This window comes from Pseudophryne corroboree, chromosome 6 (assembly GCF_028390025.1).
Source record: "Pseudophryne corroboree isolate aPseCor3 chromosome 6, aPseCor3.hap2, whole genome shotgun sequence".
Lineage (NCBI taxonomy): Eukaryota > Metazoa > Chordata > Amphibia > Anura > Myobatrachidae > Pseudophryne > Pseudophryne corroboree.
Window position 1 is genome coordinate 159,099,254 of NC_086449.1, and position 25,818 is coordinate 159,125,071.

The following is a 25,818-nucleotide window of genomic DNA, read 5'->3' on the forward strand; positions in this document are numbered from 1 at the left end:
CATGGTCTTGTATCTCCATCTGTCTGTTATAAATTACCACATACTATGGGATGCGGTCAAGATGCCGCCGGCCGGAATCCCGGCGGTCGAAATACCGACGCCGGAATCCCGACCGCCACAATCCCGACCGCCACAATCCCAACATATTCTCCCTCCGTGGGTGTCCACGACACCCATAGAGGGAGAATATAATAGTGTGCCGAGCGTAGCGAGGCACCGTGCCCGCAGCGTGGCGAGCGAAGCGAGCCCGCAAGGGGCTGCGTTCCGCTCACCACCCCTGTCGGGATTGTGTGGTCGGGATTCCGGCGTCGGTATTTCGACCGCCGGGATTCCGACCGGCGGCATTTAGTACTGATCCCCATACTATTTGGTTAAAATATATTAACTGAAATCTAAAGAGGCATGAATGATAAATCTGACATGGGTCCTAATTCATCTAATACCACAAACCTGCCACACAGTACTGTATATGCACCTTTTCTGGGATAGAGTCACACAATGTAATTGTGATATACAGTATACTGTAGATCCTGGTCTACTGTTTAAAGGAATTGTGCTGGGATTACTAATTCTAAAAATCATTTCGATCTTGTCTTGCTGGGTAAAGCAATGACTGAGAGCCGGTAATGCCAAGCAATCCCTTTAGCGTGTTTGATGATGATTAGCCATGGTGTTACTGTTCTTTTGCTTTCTGTGAATAATATGTCATTTTATCTAAGTGGAGCTATCAAAGCTAAAGCTCCCAGGTATGCTATTAAATGCAGCTATGCATTTAGATATGATGATTGATCAATTACAGATAAATGAGGGTTCTCAAGCAATGCACATTTTTATGGAAAATCTGTTTTGTAGAATAGTAACTTTTAATTTCTAGAAGATACCAAGATACAAACTAAAAAAACTTGTAATCATATTTGTGGAACTGGAGGTATATTTATGAGTGTTATTGCTACAAGACACGCTCATTGGAATGAGACACTTTTGGGGTGGTTGAACTGGAACCGGTTGTTGTTAGGACTGGGCTTTGTACAACCGCCTTATGATACATTAGATATGGTGGGGTAGATGTACTAAGCCTTGAAGAGTGATAAAGTGGAGAGAGATAAAGTACCAGCCAATCAGCTCCTAGCTGCCAGTTTACAGGCTGTGGGGCAGATGTATTAAGCTTGGAGAAGTGATAAAGCAGTGATGAGTGCAAGGTGATAACGCACCAGCCAATCAACTCCAATATGTAAATTGACAGTTATGAGCTGATTGGCTGGTTCATTATCACATTGCACTTATCACTGCTTTATAACTTCTCCAGGCTTAATACATCTGCCCCTGAGACAGTTAGAATAATGACAGTCAGGACCTGATTGGATGGAAGTTTACCTCTATCTAAGGCTTAGTAAATATGCTTTTTTATATGATATTTTGGGATTTTTTGTTTGGCTCTTGATAGAAATAAAGACACTATTTAAATCCATATAAAAACTATTTTATTCATTGTTGATTTATTAATCTGCAGATTCCAACAATAAAGTCCTGAATGCATTGCAGGAGATGAGCAAACTTAATTTGGTCATGGAGAGTTTGTCTGTTCCATTGGCAGAATTTGGCATTACCGTGTTTTCTGTCCCTCCCAAACGCACTATACAGCAGAATAAACTGACTTTTCATCATCCCAGCTCTATTCGTGGACAAAAACAATTATGCATGTGAATTCACAGGCAGAATGGGGATGTAATAGCAGAACTCAAAATTGGGTATTCATTTAGTGGCAATCAGGTGCTGGGGTTCAGACCATTTCACCAGCACCTTGCGATTACAATACTGCGCCATAGAGGCGCACACGAAAATCTGCAATGCAGGGGTGCTGTAATTATTGGTGATGCTTGAGAGCTGCATATCACAGCCTCACATTGCCACTAATTGAATGCTCCACTAAGATTTTATCACTTCTCTGCAAAACCATCTATGCTGTGAAACTCGATTTATGGGAAATATCCTCTCATGGTCATGCAATAATTATAATTATATAATAAGAATAAATTTCACATGTGCAGATTAGGATTCTCCTGCTGGCGCAGGATGTACAGTAACGGTCTGTGACTGCTGACAGCACTACCAATACTGCAACCCAGAATGCGGTAAGAATGGAACTCTGGGGCACATGCGCCAAGATAAAAAAACATTGTGAGCTGGGAAACATGAGGGTGGGCAAAGCTGCAGGGGTGGAGTGTTGTAATAGGTGTGTGATATTTTAATACTCAGGGTGGCCTAGAGGGTGCATAAATGCCCCACATAATTACTGACCTTACCTTGGGGGGGGGCAGTATAGACACACATGGGTAAGGGAGCTCTGCCACTACGGATCTATTACCACTAGGCAGTGGTGGGGTAATGCCACTGGACACCTTTTGCTGCTGCAGGATCTATTGAAACCGGGGTGGGGGAGGTACAGTATAGTTACAATAGGGAACAACGAACATAAGGGATCATGAAATACCCCCTACGTATTTTGTTCAACAAAATCTTTAGATAAAATTATTTTTTTTAATTGCCAGCTAAATTGTTGAAGGCCCTAACATGGTAGTAAGTACAGTGGCACATATCAAACTCAACCCTTAAATTAGGCTAAGAATGGGGTAATAAACAAACCTGGAATGACAAAATATCCTAATTGGGCTAATTAATCCAGCTTTGTAAATCATCCTCACTATTTCTAATAAGCATCTCAGTGCCATTATTTTTCTACTGTAACCTTCTCCTAGGTAGAAAATGAAAAATGTGTATATTTTTTAAACCATCTGAAAAGAAACTGGATCCAAATAAATCCTACATAATATTTTCATCTAGACCATTTGATATATTAACTTCTGAGTGAAAACTTTTAGATCTCTAACACCATGCAAATTAAACAAAGCGGGTCTTGCTCTAACTCTTAGCAGTACTGCAGTCAATGAATATATATATATATATATATATATATTCTGTACTTCTCTCTCACACTAGCCTCTTGTCTTATCCTGTGAAATGAGTTTCATTTTGCTCAAGGGTATCCGCTACACAGATTATACATCAGAAGGAATATTTTAATCCACCTTTGCACAGATTGTTGCCTGCGCATCGCCTTATCAATGAATTATACTCCTTCACGCCTGACGACCAACCGCAGATTGAGCTGCCTTGAGTACTACAACATTGGAACAGGGATCAGTACAACTGGACACCGGTAAACACATTATCTCTGGATGCACTTAAGTTACCTCATTCCCAGACTAGGCTTTGATATTTCGCTGCTCGCAGAAGCATTTACATTAATAGAATCATACAGTGCCACTCAGAAGGATCACAGCAATGCACGTACTGAAATGGAAGCAGAGGGTCCTCTGTGTTAAATGGACGTTAAGCAGACAAATAACTTGCTTGAGATATTAGACCGTGCAATGCCGAACTGGCGACTGCTTGTTGCGGAACTGGTTTTGGGCAGAATCTGCATTTAGCATGGGGTTGGTTCAAGTTTCGATGGAGTATCAAAATAGTGGTTGGGTCTAAATAAGCAGGAAGCTGTATTCAAGCATCTAAAACACTAGAAATGGGCTTATTGGTTCTTGCACATCCTTGCATAGCTGTACAGTAGGGGTAGGGAGGATACTAGCATTAGCATAAAGTCACAGATGCGAATATGGCAAAAGAGGATCAGACACCATGAGCAGCACTAGTGCATGTACCAATATAACTTCTTCTCATACAGATGGAGCCACGCTAATCGTGGCTCCATCTGTGCCTGGGCGTGCCTATCGCCGGGCGTCTCCATCTGCTTGTCTGTGACGGAGACGCTCTCTCATTCTAGTGAATGGGGTGCGTCTCCGTCCAGAGCACGTGCGCGTCCGTGACAGAGACGCGCCCCATTCACTAGAGTCTCTGGGTACTCCCAGCGTGGCTAGGCGGATGGATCACCTAGTCGCACCGTGAGTGCACACCTGTGATGGAGCCTCACTGGATGAGTGCGGTTCCATCTGTACTTAGACAGTTGTGTATCTATAATGGGTCCAGGATTGCCCACACTGCACACCCTGCATCAATATTCTACAATACTTTCCTCACCAGCATCCAACAGTGCTGCACAAATCACCAGAAAAATGGCTGCTGCTCCATTTTCCTGGAGACCTGAACATGCACGGTAGAGAGGATGGGACATGAATGAAGGTTGCTCTCGGGCCACCTCCTCTCTTAATACATCCCTGTTGCATGGGCACAGCCACTAAGTGCTGAGTTGTGTTATGTCTAAGATGTTGTCTATAGCAGTGGTAGCCAACCCTGGTCCTCGAGAGCTACCATCAGTTCACGTTTTCCAGCTCACCCAGCAGGTGCACAGGTGCAGTCATTACTCAATGACATTTTAAAAGATCCACCAATGTGCCTCCACCCAAGTATCAGGAAGTATTTATGGGCCTACTTGGGAAACCTCCTGTGTAAATGGTACCATTGGAATGTAATGGTGCAGTAAGAAATTTATACAAGAGTACACAGTTAAAGAAACCAATAGTGGTGTTTATTTTCCATTGGCCACTTTAGCTGACCTTTTCTCGGTTACCTCTAACACATTTATGTGAGAAAGAATTTCATTAACATGACATACAGATATTTATAATGGTTTGATGTGTTCTGAGTAAATCACAAACTATTTACTACACACATTTGTTATGTATTCAGTATATGGTAGACTGTACTTCTATAGGTTTAAAGCTTACATTACAACACAATGAACCTCTGAAAATATAATGTTGCAGTTAAATCCTGGTTTAAATTAGTCTCATTTGGTACTTTAGTAACTTTAGTGCACTCGTTGGGGCCCTTATTTTTTTGTAAATCCAATATAGATGTGACTCATGACCAATTGTCTTACAACTTTAGCTGAAGAAATACGCAACTTTCCCGTATCTAGGGTTACTAGAAAATGTTCCAGGGTTGTTACAATAATATACCTTTTAATGTAGATTTTTTTATCCTTTTTATCCTTCCACAGTCTCTCAGCAAAAAGGAAATTAAGTCACAGTAACTATAGCTCCACTCCTCTGGATATAGTGTTTAATGTCTCTCCCTATCGGAGGAGTTTCCTATAGAGTGCCTCTATTATGTTGAGGTCCCAGGAGCTGCTGCTAAATGTAGACAGTCAGTTATATACCACCATGGCTACAACATGGGACTCCTAACCCATATAACATGACTGAAGGCCCATTAATGTATATTAAATGCTTCCTTATTTCTCGGCCATGACTGAGCCTCCTCGCTTGGAGTGGCACTGGTATGAAATAATACGCCGGGCAGCTGTTACAAGATAGTAACCAATATTACTCCCCCGACTCTCTGCTCTGCTGACTGTAGCTGGGAAGCTCTATTTCTGCTGCAGCCTCCTGAATGCCTGTCACTGGGAACACTGCCTCCTGGATCCGCCCCTTAGTTGCCAATCAATCCGCTGTTCTGCCTCCAGCTGCTCCTACAGCTTGCTGCGGACGGCCACCTCTCCAGCTCCACCCCAGGCTGTGTGTGTGCAGGGAGTATTTCTCTCACCTCCATAGTCCTGCATTACCTGCCCTGAGCTCCGCCTCTGCCAAACCACCGCTGATGCCGGGACACTGCTGCACATTTCACAGTAGCTCGCCATGCCTGCAGTCTGCACACTACAGAAGCTGGATGCTGGCTCTGAATCTGCCCACTTGCGGCATTGGCTCCGCCCACTTCCACAGCTGTCATAGCCAGATGTCACAGTTCCCCAGCTGCTGTGATCTCCAGTGGGGCGGCCAGTGAGCAGGCATAGCCGCCTACGAGCCCCACTCTATAATGGGGTCATCACAGCTCCAGCTGTGTTCCCAGCTCCCTCTCCGCCGTCACTCCCCCTCCCCCTGTGCCCGGCAGACAGTTTACAGCAAGATATTACAGCTCCACTGCTTGGCACACAGGGGGAGGTGTGAGCCCTGGAGGGAAGGATCAGGAGACTGCTGTTAGCTGCGACTGACAGCTCTTATCTCCAAGAGGTCACATGACCCCTCCTGAGGTGATGCCCCACCCACTGGCAATCATCCCACTGGATGATTGACAGCTAGGAACACAAGGAGTTGCTAGAATGTTCTGTCAGTCACTGGCCACCATTGTGTACATTAATAGGTTTACACATATAATACATTTTAGCATGTATATGAATACATATCAATAAAAATACATATGACTGGGGTACATACATTAATTATTTTTCCTTTTTACATTGTCTAGCTTGTATTACAACATAGAAAACAATATAAAGTGTAAATATATAAATTATATGTATAAAGTTACCTCACTTTTACCTATTTCTGTTTATATATATAAGTTTAACCCCTAATTAGGGTTACATTATTACTTAACTTGTGATTCTGTGAGGAGACCTGGAAAACGTTAACTGTTGGTAGCTCTCGAGGACCAGGGTTGGCTACCCCTGGTCTATAGCCTTGATCAGCATCATCAAACTTCCAACTTCATAATTCTTGAACAAATGTTCAATATTTCCCCTCCATGCTTCTAAAACATGCAGCCCACTTTGTTGATTAAGTAAAATAATCTCTTATTCTTTCATTAAACATAAAGGGGCTGATGCTCACTCAGATGCAAGAGGTAATGCGGACGGATCTTTAGATTAGTTTTAAACATACTGTACATACGTCAAAGAAAGTAATCAGCAACTATGCAAAAACAGACTTAAGCATATGGCTGGAGTTCACTAGTGCATACAAATTAATCCATCCTTCACCCCAGAAGCAGGCCCAGAGTATTTAAAGTAGAAACATCTATTTCATAAATATTCCTTCCTACAGAGAAAACATTATGACCAAAGCACCCAGTACCTGAGTGTTGAATGATGTCTTTTATATAATTACTATTCATTTTTATACTTGGTATCAGATTCATAAAATGTGTTTTGAGTGTGCTTTTTAATAAAAACTGTAGTTTTCTTCTGACATTTAATGACTAAGGAGCCTAAAATGCTACATTGTATTTTGGTCCAGATTGCAGACATTTTAGTGGGCAGCCAAACAGCGATATTGGCCTAGGGTCAGTGGGATGTGCGAGTGTAGAAAGAGAATACATGGACTGTGTAAATGGAAGATAATTATATAGAATATCTTATGAAGGTTTTGTGGATGTTTCTGGAATTTGATAATCTGCCTGAAGAGGCAAGTTTTCAGGGAATACTTGAAGATGTGTAGACTAGAAGAAAGTCTTGTTGTGCTAGAAAGGAAATTACAAAGAGTAGTTGCAGCCGGAAAAAATCCCAATGAGATCAATGTTTCAGTTACAAGCTTTCCTCTAATCACGATCAGTGTTCTACTGCATCTGAGAATTGTGGTGAGATTGTCCTGCAGATAATCCTTCACAATTATATTTAATGTACACAGTATTCATTCTGCATGGCATAGCTTGATGTTTAAATAAGATTTTACTTACCGATAAATCTATTTCTCATAGTCCGTAGTGGATGCTGGGGACTCCGTCAGGACCATGGGGAATAGCGGCTCCGCAGGAGACAGGGCACAAAAGCAAGCTTTTAGGATCACATGGTGTGTACTGGCTCCTCCCCCTATGACCCTCCTCCAAGCCTCAGTTAGGTACTGTGCCCGGACGAGCGTACACAATAAGGAAGGATCTTGAATCCCGGGTAAGACTCATACCAGCCACACCAATCACACCGTACAACTTGTGATTTGAACCCAGTTAACAGTATGATAACAATGAAGTAGCCTCTAAAAAAGATGGCTCACAACAATAATAACCCGATTTTTTGTAACAATAACTATGTACAAGTAATGCAGACAATCCGCACTTGGGATGGGCGCCCAGCATCCACTACGGACTATGAGAAATAGATTTATCGGTAAGTAAAATCTTATTTTCTCTAACGTCCTAGTGGATGCTGGGGACTCCGTCAGGACCATGGGGATTATACCAAAGCTCCCAAACGGGCGGGAGAGTGCGGATGACTCTGCAGCACCGAATGAGAGAACTCCAGGTCCTCCTCAGCCAGGGTATCAAATTTGTAGAATTTAGCAAACGTGTTTGCCCCTGACCAAGTAGCTGCTCGGCAAAGTTGTAAAGCCGAGACCCCTCGGGCAGCCGCCCAAGATGAGCCCACCTTCCTTGTGGAATGGGCATTTACAGATTTTGGCTGTGGCAGGCCTGCCACAGAATGTGCAAGCTGAATTGTACTACAAATCCAACGAGCAATAGTCTGCTTAGAAGCAGGAGCACCCAGCTTTTTGGGTGCCTACAATATAAACAGCAAGTCAGACTTTCTGACTCCAGCCGTCCTGGAATTATATATATATATATTTTCAGGGCCCTGACAACGTCTAGCAACTTGGAGTCCTCCAAGTCCCTAGTAGCCGCAGGCACCACAATAGGTTGTTTCAGGCGAAACGCTGACACCACCTTAGGAAGAAACTGGGGACGAGTCCGCAGTTCTGCCCTGTCCGAATGGAAAATCAAATATGGGCTTTTGTAAGACAAAGCCGCCAATTTTAACAATCGCCTGGCCCAGGCCAGGGCCAACAGCATGGTCACTTTCCATGTGAGATATTTCAAATCCACAGATTTGAGTGGTTCAAACCAATATGATTTGAGGAATCCCAACACTACGTTGAGATCCCACGGTGCCACTGGAGGCACACAAGGGCTGTATATGCAATACTCCCTTGACAAACGTCTGGACTTCAGGAACTGAAGCCAATTCTTTCTGGAAGAAAATCTATAGGGCCGAAACTTGAACCTTAATGGACCCCAATTTGAGGCTCATAGACACTCCTGTTTGCAGGAAGTGCAGAAATCGACCTAGTTGAAATTTTTTCGTGGGGCCCTCCTGGCCTCACCCACGCAACATATTTTTACCACATGTGGTGATAACGTTGTGCGGTCACCTCCTTCCTGGCTTTGACCAGGGTAGGTATGACCTCTTCCGGAATGCCTTTTCCCTTAGGATCCGGCGTTCAAACCGCCATGCCGTCAAACGCAGTCGCGGTAAGTCTTGGAACAGACAAGGTCCCTGCTGGAGCCGGTCCTTTCTTAAAGGCCGATGCCACGGTTCCTCTTGGAACAGACATGGTACTTGCTGAAAGCAAATCCCTTCTTAGCTCCCGAGGCCATTAGTCCTCTGTGAGCATCTCTTGAAGTTCCGGTTACCAAGTCCCTCTTGGCCAATCCGGAGCCACGAGTATAGTTCTTACTCCTCTATGTCTTATAATTCTCAATACCTTGGTTATGAGAAGCAGAGAAGGGAACACATACACCGACTGTTACACCCACGGTGTTACCAGGACGTCCACAGCTATCGCCTGAAGGTCTCGTGACCTGGCGCAATACCTGTCCCATTTTTTTGTTCGGGCGGGACGCCATCATGTCCACCTTTGGTCTTTCCCAACGGTTCACAATCATGCGGAAAACTTCCCGATGAAGTTCCCACTCTCCCGGGTGGAGGTCGTGCCTGCTGAGGAAGTCTGCTTCCCAGTCATCCACTCCCGGAATGAACACTGCTGACAGTGCTATCACATGATTTTCCGCCTAGCGAAAAATCCTTGCAGTTTTGCCACTGCCCTCCTGCTTCTTGTGCCGCCCTTTCTGTTTACGTGGGCGACTGCCGTGATGTTATCCCACTGGATCAATACCGGCTGACCTTGAAGCAGAGGTCTTGCTAAGCTTAGAGCATTATAAATTTGCTCTTAGCTCCAGTATATTTATGTGGAGAGAATTCTCCAGACTTGATCACACTCCTTGTGTGACTGCTCCCCAGCCTCTCAGGCTGGCCTCCGTGGTCACGAGCATCCAATCCTGAATGCCGAATCTGCGGCCCTCTAGAAGATGAGCACTCTGTAATCACCACAGGAGAGACACCCTTGTCCTTGGATATAGGGTTATCCGCTGATGCATCTGAAGATGCGATCCGGACCATTTGTCCAGCAGATCCCACTGAAGAGTTCTTGCGTGAAATCTGCCGAATGGAAGCGCTTCGTAATAAGCCACCATTTTTACCAGGACTCTTGTGCAATGATGCACTGACACTTTTCCTGGTTTTAGGAGGATCCCGATTAGCTCGGATAACTCCCTGGCTTTCTCCTCTGGGAGAAACACCTTTTCCTGGACTGTGTCCAGAATCATCCCTAGGACCAGCAGACGTGTCGTCGGAACAACTGCGGTTTTGGAATATTTAGAATCCACCCGTGCTGTCGTAGAACTACTTGAGATAGTGCTACTCCGACCTCCAACTGTTCTCTGGACCTTGTTCTTATCAGGAGGTCGTCCATTTTCTTTGAAGACGAATCCTCCTTTCGGTCATTACCTTGGTAAGGACCCGGGGTGCCTTGGACAATCCAACGGCATCGTCTTGAAACTGATAGTGACAGTTCTGTACCACGAACCTGAGGTACCCTTGGTGAGAAAAGGCAAATTTTGGGACATGGAGGTAAGCATCCCTGATGTCCCGGGACACCATATAGTCCCCTTGTTCTTTGCTATCACTGCTCTGAGTGACTCCATCTGGATTTGAACCCTTGTAAGTGTTCAAATTTTTCAGATTTAGAATAGGTCTCACCTAGCCTTCAGTACCACCATATAGTGTGGAGTAATACCCCTTTCCTTGTTGTCGGAGGGGTAAATTTATTATCACCTGCTGGGAATACAGCTTGTGAATTGTTTTCAATACTGCCTCCCTGTCGGAGGGAGACATTGGTACAGCAGACTACAGGAACCTGCGAGGGGGGAAACCTCTCGACATTCCAATCTGTACCCCTTGGATACTACTTGTAGGATCCAGGGGTCCTGTACGGTCCCAGCGTCATGCTGAGAACTTGGTAGAAGCGGTGGAGGGCTTCTGTTCCTGGGAATGGGCTGCCTGCTGCAGTCTTCTTCCCTTTCCTCTATCCCTGGGCAGATATGACTCTTATAGGGACGAAAGGACTGAGGCTGAAAAGATGGTGTCTTTTTCTGCAGAGATGTGACTTAGGGTAAAAAACGGTGGATTTTCCAGCAGTTGCCCTGGCCACCAGGTCCCATGGACCGACCCCAAATAACTCCTCCCCTTTATACGGCAATACATCTTTGTGCCGTTTGGAATCTGCATCACCTGACCACTGTCGTGTCCATAAACATCTTCTTGCAGATATGGACATCGCATTTACTCTTGATGCCAGAGTGCAAATATCCCTCTGCGCATCTCGCATATATAGAAATGCATCCTTTAAATGCTCTATAGTCAATAAAATACTGTCCCTGTCAAAGGTATCAATATTTTTAGTCAGGGAATCCGACCAAGCCACCTCAGCTCTGCACATCCAGGCTGAGGCGATCGCTGGTCGCAGTATAACACCAGCATGTGTGTGTATACTTTTTAGGATATTTTTCAGCCTCCTATCAGCTGGCTCCTTAAGTACGGCCCTATCCGTAGATGGTACCGCCACTTGTTCTGATAAGCGTGTGAGCGCCTTATCCACCCTGAGGGGTGTTTCCCACCGCGCCTTAACTTCTGGCGGGAAAGGGTATACCGCCAATAATTTTCTATCGGGGGAAACCCACGCATCATCACACACTTCATTTAATTTATCTGATTCAGGAAAAACTACAGGTAGTTTTTTCACCTCACACATAATACCCTTTTTTGTGGTACTTGGAGTATCAGAAATATGTAACACCTCCTTCATTGCCCTTAACGTGTGGCCCTAAAAGAAAATACGTTTGTTTCTTCACCGTCGACACTGAAATCAGTGTCCGTGTCTGGGTCTGTGTCGACCGACTGAGGTAAATGGGCATTTTACAGCCCCTGACGGTGTTTGAGACGCCTGGACAGATACTAATTTGTTCGCCGGCCCTCTCATGTCGTCAACCGGCTTGCAGCGTGTTGACATTGTCACGTAATTTCCATAAATAAGCCATCCATTCCGGTGTCGACTCCCTAGAGAGTGACATCACCATTACAGGCAATTTGCTCCGCCTCCTCACCAATATTTTCCTCATACATGTCGACACACACGTACCGACATACAGCACACACATAGGGAATGCTCTGATAGAGGACAGGACCCACTAGCCCTTTGGGGAGACAGAGGGAGAGTTTGCCAGCACACACCAAAACGCTATAATTATCCAGGGACAACCTTTATATAAGTGTTCCTCCCTTATAGCATTTTAATATATATACATATCGCCAAATCAGTGCCCCCCCCTCTCTGTTTTAACCCTGTTTCTGTAGTGCAGTGCAGGGGAGAGCATGGGAGCCTTCCCACCAGCCTTTCTGTGAGGGAAAATGGCGCTGTGTGCTGAGGAGAATAGGCCCCGCCCCCTTTTCGGCGGGCTTCTTCTCCGGAGTTTTAGATATCTGGCAGGGGTTAAATACATCCATATAGCCTCAAGGGCTATATGTGATGTATTTTTCGCCATACAGGTATTATACATTGCTGCCCAGGGCGCCCCCCCCCAGCGCCCTGCACCCTCCGTGACCGCTGTGTGAAGTGTGCTGACAACAATGGCGCACAGCTGCAGTGCTGTGCGCTACCTGATGAAGACTGAGAGTCTTCTGCCGCCTGGTTCCGGACCTCTTCATCTTCAGCGTCTGCAAGGGGGGTCGGCGGCGCGGCTCCGGGACGAACCCCAGGGCGAGCCCTGTGTTCCGACTCCCTCTGGAGCTATGTCCAGTAGCCTAAGAATCCAATCCATCCTGCACGCAGGTGAGTTGAAAATCTCTCCCCTAAGTCCCTCGATGCAGTGAGCCTGTTGCCAGCAGGACTCACTGAAAATAAAGAACCTAAAAACTTTTTCTAAGTAACTCTTTAAGAGAGCCACCTAGATTGCACCCTTCTCGGCCGGGCACAAAAACCTAACTGAGGCTTGGAGGAGGGTCATAGGGGGAGGAGCCAGTACACACCATGTGATCCTAAAAGCTTGCTTTTGTGCCCTGTCTCCTGCGGAGCCGCTATTCCCCATGGTCCTGACGGAGTCCCCAGCATCCACTAGGACGTTAGAGAAAACATAATACTAGAGGGTGGCCCAAAAGTCTCCATATTGAGCAAAAAATAATACTTTTTTTTAATTTACAAAATGCAGATACCCTTTAACAATGTTTTTAAAAAAAGATACGAAACATGGATCACCTAAAGAAACACTTTCAAAATGCAAGTTTGTGTATAACACCAGATGTGAAAGTGGCATTCATATGTGTTTTGAAAGTAATGGCAAACATTTTTAGTTTATTTTGTGAATGTTATATTTTGTTAAAAAGTGTTAATTTTCTCTATGTATGTGTTAGGATTCACCTGCCTTAACTAACTGCAGGTGAATTGCTAGACTAGATCACTGCTGAAGTAGACCCGAAAACAGCCAGGGTGAGGATTCAAAATAAAACTGTATTATAACAAATTTCCAGACAAGGCATACCGGATAACAGATATAGGGGCAGATGTATTAACCTGTAAAGGCATTATGAAGTGATAAACCAGTGATAAATGCAAGGTGATAAACACACCAGCCAATCAACTCCTAACTGTTAATTTACATATTGGAGTTGATTGGCTGGTGTGTTTATCACCTTGCATTTATCACTGGTTTATCACTTCCTTATGCCTTCTCCAGGTTAATACATCTGCCCCAATGCATGAACAGAGGAAAACAGACACAGGTTAACTTCACCTGGAGATGCAGTCTCCGGAATATGATAACAGACTAGGCAGGCAGGATTGAACGAGGTAAGAAAACAGGATTCCAGCTGGATACAGACGAGCAAGGCAAGGTCATAGGAACAAGGCTAGACTAGAAACTTTCACTGTCAAGCTGGCTGGGTAACTGACTAGCCCTGAGCCTCAGGGCTAACAGACATTTAAAGTCAGCAAAGCCAATTACTACAGCACACAACACAAGCCCCCTCACACCACAATGTGCTGCATCGGGAGAATGATATCATAATTATTAGAGCAGCCTGGTTCAGCTGATTACACCAGCTGGGACTGCTCTCAGACAACAGCACCCCTGGCCACCATGAGGTACTTCAGGCCAGAACATAACAGCAGCATCCCTGGCAGCACAGAGGTGCTGCAGGCCAGACCATGACAGCAGCAACCCTGGAAGCCCAGAAGTACTGCAGGCCAGACCATAACTGCAGCATCCCATGCCGCCCAGAGGTACTGCAGGCCAGAACATAACTGCAGCACCCCTGGCCGCCCAGAGGTACTGCAGGCCAGAACACAACATCAGCACCCCTGGCCGCCCAGCGGTACTGCAGGCCACAACATAACAGATGGCAGAATTCGTAACAGTATGGAATTTTCCCTATGTTTGGAGAGTGTTGGATTATCCTGTATTAAGGATCTCTTTTTGTGTTTTGTATCTCATTTTTTAGAGCTATACTTTGCTGGCAGAAGATCTACAAATATGCGCAGTTGCCATTGGAAGATAATTATTATGGGTTTTTTTTATAATCACTATTAGGTATATTCAATTAGTGTCAGATCCTCTCCGACAGAAAGGATCCGACACTTCATTATTCAATTTGCTCGCATTTCCGACAGGTTTTTGCTCATTTTTGATAATGCCAATCCGACTTATTTTAAAGTCGAATTGGCATTGTCGAGAACAGGCCAAAAACCTGTTGGAAATGGCAGCAAATTCGACAAAAACATGGATCCGCGGTTAATCCGCCGATCCACGTGTTTTCTGAGAATGCGAAAAAACAGCACTGGAATTGAATAGGTCGAATACGATTCGATCTAAAAAAGTTGAAAAGTGCAGTTTTTCTGACTTGTCAGAAATTCAAACACAAATTGAATAGATCCCTATGTAGACAAACGTGATTGTACACTGACAGCAAATAGATCAATGAGATTTTATTAACATCAGTACTTTGTAGGTCCACCACGTGCACTGATTACTGCAGACACCCTTCTTGACAAACTGTCCACAAGCTTGTGGCCAACAGCAGGTGGTATGTTTTGCCATTACGCCTTAAGTACAATGACCAACTTCAACACTGAAGAAGGTTGAGTTGGTCTAAAATGCACCCTTGTTGCTCCAATTCATCCGCAATGTTATCAGTGGGGTTAAGATCTGGACTTTGAGTTAAGGCCCATATAGATGGGCCGATGCGGGAGAGATGTGTGCTGAGCGAACCGCTCAGCACACATCTCTCCCGCCGCTCAGCACAGCGTGTTCTGTGCTGAGCGTGCGGAGGAAGACGGGGGGGGCGCTCATTTCACCCAGCGGGTGAAATGAGCGACCCGCTAGATTGGCCTGCACGGCAGGCCAATCTAGCACCAGCGATAGGGGCTGCATATCGCTATCGCTGTAGGGGGTACACACAGTACACACGGAGCAATAATGCTCAAATTCTAAGCAATCTAGTCAGATTGCTTAGAATATCGCTCCGTGAGTGCCCCCCTTTAGTCAGTACATCTTGGTTCCTGAATTATCTGTATACCAGTCCAGCATCACCCTGGAAACATGACAGGCTCAGGTGTTTAATGTGGGATGTAGTCGGGATCCCGGTGGTCAAAATCCCGGCGGTCAAAATCCTGACATCAGAATCCCATCTGCCAGAATGCCGGCAGCGGCGCCACAACTATTCCCTCTCCTGGGTGTCCACGACAGCCATGGAGGGGGAATAAAAACCTGTGCGAGTGCAGCGAGCCACCAAGCCCACATCATGGAGAGCACAGCATGGCAGATGCAGAATGGCGAGCTCGGCATGGCGAGTGCAGCGAGCCCGCAAGGGGCTTCGTAGCGCTCGCCCTTCTGTCAGCATTCTTGTGGTCGGGATTCCGGCGTCAGGATTTCGACCGCCGAGATTTCAACTGTTGGGATCCCGTATCCAACGCTTTAATTTCATCCATGCATATGAAATGCATTCTGTCTTACTTAAAAAGATTACTGTACTTACCGAATCATATAATCCAATACACATCACCTATGGAAGTGCTGATAAATACAGTATACTCCTACAAAGAATTATTTAAATTTGACCAAATATTTCTGTTGCACACACTGGGGGTCATTCATCAATCATGTAATTAACATGGTGTATCTATAATTGTACAATAACACATACATTATACAAATATGAATATAGCATCTCCCCTGCTGTTTTCACCGACTCTGGCATTTCACAAAATGCCAAAGGACTATAGAGTGCGGTTTTCTATACATATGACTGAAGAAAATAATAACTTTGTTTCATAGGAGTACCTGTTGTCGCCGATTACTAATTCATTTATACTTATTCTCTTCAGCAGTGCCAGAAAGGTAATTCCTGTATAGCCAATGGGAGCAGGAGAGCAATGTGGACCCATTGACTCATTACTTCACACTCTGCACCCATTATAGATATTATAAATCCCTAGTACTCATTCTAGCACCCTGCACCTTTTAAAACCAGTGCAGTTTCTCTTTCCCGCCTGGGGTTTCGCTCTCTGCTGTATTGTTTCTAGCACAGTCTGGTCTGTATCTCAGTGCTGAGATAAAGACCAGACTGTGCTAGAAGCACCAAAGTAGAGAGCGACAACCAAGGCAGGAAAGAGGAGCTGCACTAGTTTTTGAAAGGTGCAGGGTGTTAGAATGAACACTATATTCCTGGATTGCACTCTGTGGTAAGTTCATATAGTACAGTATGTCACCCCAAAGCATTGGTATGCAGGATTGTAAAATAATGCAGCTTCTGTACATATCTCCAGTTTCAGATATGAAACCCCCAGCAGTACTGCAAATGCTCAATTGCCAAAAAGTAGAGTTTTGAAAAGTTTTGTTTTCAGTGCAGGATACTTGGCAAAATATACCAGTTTATGTGATTGGGATGGGGCAGTTTTGTACAGGTCTACAGCATGTGGTTTTGGATGTTCTATGAATCGATACAGTAGATCCATGTAATCAATTTAGGTAAGACAATGTTCTTCTTGCACCCTGAGTACAGGTTGCTGCATCAGTATGACAAAGACAGTCATGGAAGAATTTCAGTTGTTCAGCATCAAAACCACATCATTGAAAGTGCTGCAATTTTTTATTTATGTATGACACCAAACCTGACATAAAAGGCATACTATATATGGAACCAGCTTATACAGTAGCGCCAGCCTGTGCACTATTATCAGACTGAAGATGACATATGTTCTGTGCAGTAACTTAACTCCCTGACTTCTCCTAGATGAAATTCAAAGCAAGGTCAGGGACTGACTGTTCCGCTGAAGAGGCTTACAATTCCTTACCTTCCTTTTTATTACCCATGACAATCAATAGATAAATTTGTGGCTGATACCAAGGGAGCCTTCTCCAGCATAACTCACATCAGGTGGGAAACCAAAGGGATAAATCTGTCTTGGTGTCACCTGGTTTCACAAGCTTTTTTAAATGAAGGCAGTAAAAGGCCGATTAATGGAGGAAACATCATGAGGCTCAAAGTGCTCTTATACTGCTGTGTATCTGCAACACCCAGCAAACAGGTTGCTGTGCACACTGGCCCTCATTCAGATCCCAAAGTATCTGCGGCGCATGTGCCCGAACTGTACTGCGCATGTGCTATACGGGTCTGAGACGGCGGATGCCGGACAGTATCAGACTGTCAGTAATTGACTGATGCCATTTTGGGATGCAACTGCCTCCGTTTCCTAAAATGGAGGCATGTTGCCAGAGTTGTGGTGGAGAAATGAGGCCAGATTCGTTGTTAGAGGATGGAGATTTCCTGGCCTCTGTGTAGCAAATGTGGCGGCTGGCTTGCATGACCCCATGGGTCACGCAGTGACTGATGGTGTCAGAGATGATCTGATACTGCGTCCTAGGACACAGTTCGGATCAGTAATGTAGCAGGAGGTGGGACGCCTCCTGCTGAATTACCATATTAGTACTATCGCTATTCAGACAGTTTACCATCAGGTCTCCCCTCTGCACAGCATGCCATCAGGTCTCCTAACCACCTCACCGGCTGACCACTGCATGCTGTGCAGAAGGGATAGGCAAACTCTCCGGATAGGACTACCGCAAAAGGATGAAGCACCAGGAGCCAGGAGAAGCCGCAGCCAATCCCCACATGTGAGTGGAAGATTTTGGAGACCATTCTCCTCCATATGCCTTTTTTCTTTCTCTTTTTCCTGGCCAGGAACACAGACATTCACTTACCTCTCCGTCTATATTGCCTTCCTAATAAAGGACTGATAGGAGTTGAAAAATCAACTAAGACATATAAACAATACAGACTGCTGCATTGATCGAGAACCCTGCAATCTGAATACAAGAGTAGAGATACGAATTAGAGATGAGCGGGTTCGGTTTCTCTGAATCCGAACCCGCCAGAACTTCATGTTTTTTTTCACGGGTCCGAGCGACTCGGATCTTCCCGCCTTGCTCGGTTAACCCGAGCGCGCCCCGAACGTCATCATGACGCTGTCGGATTCTCGCGAGGCTCGGATTCTATCGCGAGACTCGGATTCTATATAAGGAGCCGCGCGTCGCCGCCATTTTCACACGTGCATTGAGATTGATAGGGAGAGGACGTGGCTGGCGTCCTCTCCGTTTAGAATAGATTAGAGAGACACTTGATTTACTAATTTTGGGGAGCATTAGGAGTACTCAGTACAGTGCAGAGTTTTGCTGATAGTGACCACCAGTTTTATTTATAATCCGTTCTCTGCCTGAAAAAAGCGATACACAGCACACAGTGACTCAGTCACATACCATATCTGTGTGCACTGCTCAGGCTCAGGCCAGTGTGCTGCATCATCTATTATCTATATATAATATTATATATATCTGTCTGACTGCTCAGCTCACACAGCTTATAATTGTGGGGGAGACTGGGGAGCACTACTGCAGTGCCAGTTATAGGTTATAGCAGGAGCCAGGAGTACATAATATATTATATAGTGAGTGACCACCAGACACACAGTGCAGTTTATTTAATATATCCGTTCTCTGCCTGAAAAAAGCGATACACACAGTGACTCAGTCAGTCACATACCATATCTGTGTGCACTGCTCAGGCTCAGGCCAGTGTGCTGCATCATCTATATATATTATATATCTGTCTGACTGCTCAGCTCACACAGCTTATAATTGTGGGGGAGACTGGGGAGCACTACTGCAGTGCCAGTTATAGGTTATAGCAGGAGCCAGGAGTACATAATATTATATTAAAATTAAACAGTGCACACTTTTGCTGCAGGAGTGCCACTGCCAGTGTGACTAGTGACCAGTGACCTGACCAGTGACCACCAGTATATATAATATTAGTAGTATACTATCTCTTTATCAACCAGTCTATATTAGCAGCAGACACAGTACAGTGCGGTAGTTCACGGCTGTGGCTACCTCTGTGTCGGCACTCGGCAGCCCGTCCATAATTGTATATACCACCTAACCGTGGTTTTTTTTTCTTTCTTTATACATACATACTAGTTACGAGTATACTATCTCTTTATCAACCAGTCTATATTAGCAGCAGACACAGTACAGTGCGGTAGTTCACGGCTGTGGCTACCTCTGTGTCGGCACTCGGCAGCCCGTCCATAATTGTATATACCACCTAACCGTGGTTTTTTTTTCTTTCTTTATACATACATACTAGTTACGAGTATACTATCTCTTTATCAACCAGTCTATATATTAGCAGCAGACACAGTACAGTGCGGTAGTTCACGGCTGTGGCTACCTCTGTGTCGGCACTCGGCAGCCTGTCCATAATTGTATATACCACCTAACCGTGGTTTTTTTTTCTTTCTTTATACATACATACTAGTTACGAGTATACTATCTCTTTATCAACCAGTCTATATATTAGCAGCAGACACAGTACAGTGCGGTAGTTCACGGCTGTGGCTACCTCTGTGTCGGCACTCGGCAGCCCGTCCATAATTGTATATACCACCTAACCGTGGTTTTTTTTTCTTTCTTTATACATACATACTAGTTACGAGTATACTATCTCTTTATCAACCAGTCTATATATTAGCAGCAGACACAGTACAGTGCGGTAGTTCACGGCTGTGGCTACCTCTGTGTCGGCACTCGGCAGCCCGTCCATAATTGTATATACCACCTAACCGTGGTTTTTTTTTCTTTCTTTATACATACATACTAGTTACAAGTATACTATCTCTTTATCAACCAGTCTATATTAGCAGCAGACACAGTACAGTGCGGTAGTTCACGGCTGTGGCTACCTCTGTGTCGGCACTCGGCAGCCCGTCCATAATTGTATATACCACCTAACCGTGGTTTTTTTTTCTTTCTTTATACATACATACTAGTTACGAGTATACTATCTCTTTATCAACCAGTCTATATATTAGCAGCAGACACAGTACAGTGCGGTAGTTCACGGCTGTGGCTACCTCTGTGTCGGCACTCGGCAGCCCGTCCATAATTGTATATACCACCTAACCGTGGTTTTTTTTTCTTTCTTTATACATACATACTAGTTACGAGTATACTATCTCTTTATCAACCAGTCTATATATTAGCAGCAGACACAGTACAGTGCGGTAGTTCACGGCTGTGGCTACCTCTGTGTCGGCACTCGGCAGCCCGTCCATAATTGTATACTAGTATCCAATCCATCCATCTCCATTGTTTACCTGAGGTGCCTTTTAGTTGTGCCTATTAAAATATGGAGAACAAAAATGTTGAGGTTCCAAAATTAGGGAAAGATCAAGATCCACTTCCACCTCGTGCTGAAGCTGCTGCCACTAGTCATGGCCGAGACGATGAAATGCCAGCAACGTCGTCTGCCAAGGCCGATGCCCAATGTCATAGTACAGAGCATGTCAAATCCAAAACACCAAATATCAGTAAAAAAAGGACTCCAAAACCTAAAATAAAATTGTCGGAGGAGAAGCGTAAACTTGCCAATATGCCATTTACCACACGGAGTGGCAAGGAACGGCTGAGGCCCTGGCCTATGTTCATGGCTAGTGGTTCAGCTTCACATGAGGATGGAAGCACTCAGCCTCTCGCTAGAAAAATGAAAAGACTCAAGCTGGCAAAAGCAGCACAGCAAAGAACTGTGCATTCTTCGAAATCCCAAATCCACAAGGAGAGTCCAATTGTGTCGGTTGCGATGCCTGACCTTCCCAACACTGGACGTGAAGAGCATGCGCCTTCCACCATTTGCACGCCCCCTGCAAGTGCTGGAAGGAGCACCCGCAGTCCAGTTCCTGATAGTCAGATTGAAGATGTCAGTGTTGAAGTACACCAGGATGAGGAGGATATGGGTGTTGCTGGCGCTGGGGAGGAAATTGACCAGGAGGATTCTGATGGTGAGGTGGTTTGTTTAAGTCAGGCACCCGGGGAGACACCTGTTGTCCGTGGGAGGAATATGGCCGTTGACATGCCAGGTGAAAATACCAAAAAAATCAGCTCTTCGGTGTGGAGGTATTTCACCAGAAATGCGGACAACAGGTGTCAAGCCGTGTGTTCCCTTTGTCAAGCTGTAATAAGTAGGGGTAAGGACGTTAACCACCTCGGAACATCCTCCCTTATACGTCACCTGCAGCGCATTCATAATAAGTCAGTGACAAGTTCAAAAATTTTGGGTGACAGCGGAAGCAGTCCACTGACCAGTAAATCCCTTCCTCTTGTAACCAAGCTCACGCAAACCACCCCACCAACTCCCTCAGTGTCAATTTCCTCCTTCCCCAGGAATGCCAATAGTCCTGCAGGCCATGTCACTGGCAAGTCTGACGAGTCCTCTCCTGCCTGGGATTCCTCCGATGCATCCTTGCGTGTAACGCCTACTGCTGCTGGCGCTGCTGTTGTTGCCGCTGGGAGTCGATGGTCATCCCAGAGGGGAAGTCGTAAGCCCACTTGTACTACTTCCAGTAAGCAATTGACTGTTCAACAGTCCTTTGCGAGGAAGATGAAATATCACAGCAGTCATCCTACTGCAAAGCGGATAACTGAGTCCTTGACAACTATGTTGGTGTTAGACGTGCGTCCGGTATCCGCCGTTAGTTCACAGGGAACTAGACAATTTATTGAGGCAGTGTGCCCCCGTTACCAAATACCATCTAGGTTCCACTTCTCTAGGCAGGCGATACCGAGAATGTACACGGACGTCAGAAAAAGACTCACCAGTGTCCTAAAAAATGCAGTTGTACCCAATGTCCACTTAACCACGGACATGTGGACAAGTGGAGCAGGGCAGGGTCAGGACTATATGACTGTGACAGCCCACTGGGTAGATGTATGGACTCCCGCCGCAAGAACAGCAGCGGCGGCACCAGTAGCAGCATCTCGCAAACGCCAACTCTTTCCTAGGCAGGCTACGCTTTGTATCACCGCTTTCCAGAATACGCACACAGCTGAAAACCTCTTACAGCAACTGAGGAAGATCATCGCGGAATGGCTTACCCCAATTGGACTCTCCTGTGGATTTGTGGCATCGGACAACGCCAGCAATATTGTGTGTGCATTAAATATGGGCAAATTCCAGCACGTCCCATGTTTTGCACATACCTTGAATTTGGTGGTGCAGAATTTTTTAAAAAACGACAGGGGCGTGCAAGAGATGCTGTCGGTGGCCAGAAAAATTGCGGGACACTTTCGGCGTACAGGCACCACGTACAGAAGACTGGAGCACCACCAAAAACTACTGAACCTGCCCTGCCATCATCTGAAGCAAGAAGTGGTAACGAGGTGGAATTCAACCCTCTATATGCTTCAGAGGTTGGAGGAGCAGCAAAAGGCCATTCAAGCCTATACAATTGAGCACGATATAGTAGGTGGAATGCACCTGTCTCAAGTGGAGTGGAGAATGATTTCAACGTTGTGCAAGGTTCTGATGCCCTTTGAACTTGCCACACGTGAAGTCAGTTCAGACACTGCCAGCCTGAGTCAGGTCATTCCCCTCATCAGGCTTTTGCAGAAGAAGCTGGAGGCATTGAAGAAGGAGCTAAAAGGGAGCGATTCCGCTAGGCATGTGGGACTTGTGGATGCAGCCCTTAATTCGCTTAACAAGGATTCACGGGTGGTCAATCTGTTGAAATCAGAGCACTACATTTTGGCCACCGTGCTCGATCCTAGATTTAAAGCCTACCTTGGATCTCTCTTTCCGGCAGACACAGGTCTGCTGGGGTTGAAAGACCTGCTGGTGACAAAATTGTCAAGTCAAGCGGAACGCGACCTGTCAACATCTCCTCCTTCACATTCTCCCGCAACTGGGGGTGCGAGGAAAAGGCTCAGAATTCCGAGCCCACCCGCTGGCGGTGATGCAGGGCAGTCTGGAGCGACTGCTGATGCTGACATCTGGTCCGGACTGAAGGACCTGACAACGATTACGGACATGTCGTCTACTGTCACTGCATATGATTCTCTCAACATTGATAGAATGGTGGAGGATTATATGAGTGACCGCATCCAAGTAGGCACGTCACACAGTCCGTACTTATACTGGCAGGAAAAAGAGGCAATTTGGAGGCCCTTGCACAAACTGGCTTTATTCTACCTAAGTTGCCCTCCCACAAGTGTGTACTCCGAAAGAGTGTTTAGTGCCGCCGCTCACCTTGTCAGCAATCGGCGTACGAGGTTACATCCAGAAAATGTGGAGAAGATGATGTTCATTAAAATGAATTATAATCAATTCCTCCGCGGAGACATTGACCAGCAGCAATTGCCTCCACAAAGTACACAGGGAGCTGAGATGGTGGATTCCAGTGGGGACGAATTGATAATCTGTGAGGAGGGGGATGTACACGGTGATATATCGGAGGGTGAAGATGAGGTGGACATCTTGCCTCTGTAGAGCCAGTTTGTGCAAGGAGAGATTAATTGCTTCTTTTTTGGGGGGGGTCCAAACCAACCCGTCATATCAGTCACAGTCGTGTGGCAGACCCTGTCACTGAAATGATGGGTTGGTTAAAGTGTGCATGTCCTGTTTTGTTTATACAACATAAGGGTGGGTGGGAGGGCCCAAGGACAATTCCATCTTGCACCTCTTTTTTCTTTTCTTTTTCTTTGCATCATGTGCTGATTGGGGAGGGTTTTTTGGAAGGGACATCCTGCGTGACACTGCAGTGCCACTCCTAGATGGGCCCGGTGTTTGTGTCGGCCACTAGGGTCGCTAATCTTACTCACACAGTCAGCTACCTCATTGCGCCTCTTTTTTTCTTTGCGTCATGTGCTGTTTGGGGAGGGTTTTTTGGAAGGGACATCCTGCGTGACACTGCAGTGCCACTCCTAGATGGGCCCGGTGTTTGTGTCGGCCACTAGGGTCGCTAATCTTACTCACACAGCTACCTCATTGCGCCTCTTTTTTTCTTTGCGTCATGTGCTGTTTGGGGAGGGTTTTTTGGAAGGGACATCCTGCGTGACACTGCAGTGCCACTCCTAGATGGGCCCGGTGTTTGTGTCGGCCACTAGGGTCGCTTATCTTACTCACACAGCGACCTCGGTGCAAATTTTAGGACTAAAAATAATATTGTGAGGTGTGAGGTATTCAGAATAGACTGAAAATGAGTGTAAATTATGGTTTTTGAGGTTAATAATACTTTGGGATCAAAATGACCCCCAAATTCTATGATTTAAGCTGTTTTTTAGTGTTTTTTGAAAAAAACACCCGAATCCAAAACACACCCGAATCCGACAAAAAAAATTCGGTGAGGTTTTGCCAAAACGCGTTCGAACCCAAAACACGGCCGCGGAACCGAACCCAAAACCAAAACACAAAACCCGAAAAATTTCAGGCGCTCATCTCTAATACGAATGACCATATCTACTAGGTACATGGACTTTTTATCTTTTTAAAAGCATTTATTGTGAATTATTTACTTTTATTTTTGTGAGATCATGCCGGCTGATGTGTTACAAACTCTCTGTCATCCCTGCTTCAGTTACCCACTCTCGTCTCTACCTGTCACCCCTGCCTCAGTCACCCACTCTCTACCTGTCACCCCTGCCTCACTCACCCACTCTCTCCGTCATCCCTATATCAGTCGCCCACTCTCTACCTGTCACCCCTGCCTCAGTCACCCACTCTCTCTCCATGTCACCCCCACCTCAGTCACCCACTATCTCCCTGTCACTCCTGCCTCAGTCACCCATTAACATTTTATTTTGGTGGCATGCACGGTCCCTATTTTTAATATGGGAGGGGGGCCCAATGCATATTGTTGCACCTGGGCCGACCGTTATCCAGTTCCGCCACTGCCATGTGTCCTATGATCTGTAACTGATGCCCACTTGACACTGGACTAATGTGTAGCCCTACACTATGCTACACTAACAGAAGATAGTTGTCTCATGCAGCAATGCACAGATTTTCTAAAACAAAGCAGACAAGTAGCACTTCTAGTTCAATCAAAGGACCTTATTTAGTAAGGATTGCAAAATTAGCGAATCGCAATCTGGCCAATTATCAAATAACTAGACATGCGCAGCGATCGCATTGCGCATGTGCGAGTAATAATAGCAACAGAAAAAGCATACACATCGTGATCACAATGCAGACGCTGTTTGATTGACAGGAAGTCTGCATTTCTGGGGGGAAAGCTGCCGTTTTATGGGTGTGTTTGAAAAATGCAGGCATGCCCAGGCGTTTTTATGGAGGGTCTCACAAGAATTGTGGATGACCTTGCCTGGCACAGATAGGAAAAATCTTCGATGTTCTGGTAATTGTGTATGGTTTTGCGATCAGCCCACATATTGCGATGCATTCACAATTTCTCCAATGGGAGTTTTTTCTCAATTTCTGGGCGGCAACTATTTGATCGCAGCAACTGCTTTTTAGCAGAAACTGCAATTCGTACTGAATAAGGTCCCAAATCAAAAGCTACTGTAATGCATGTTGTATAGTTC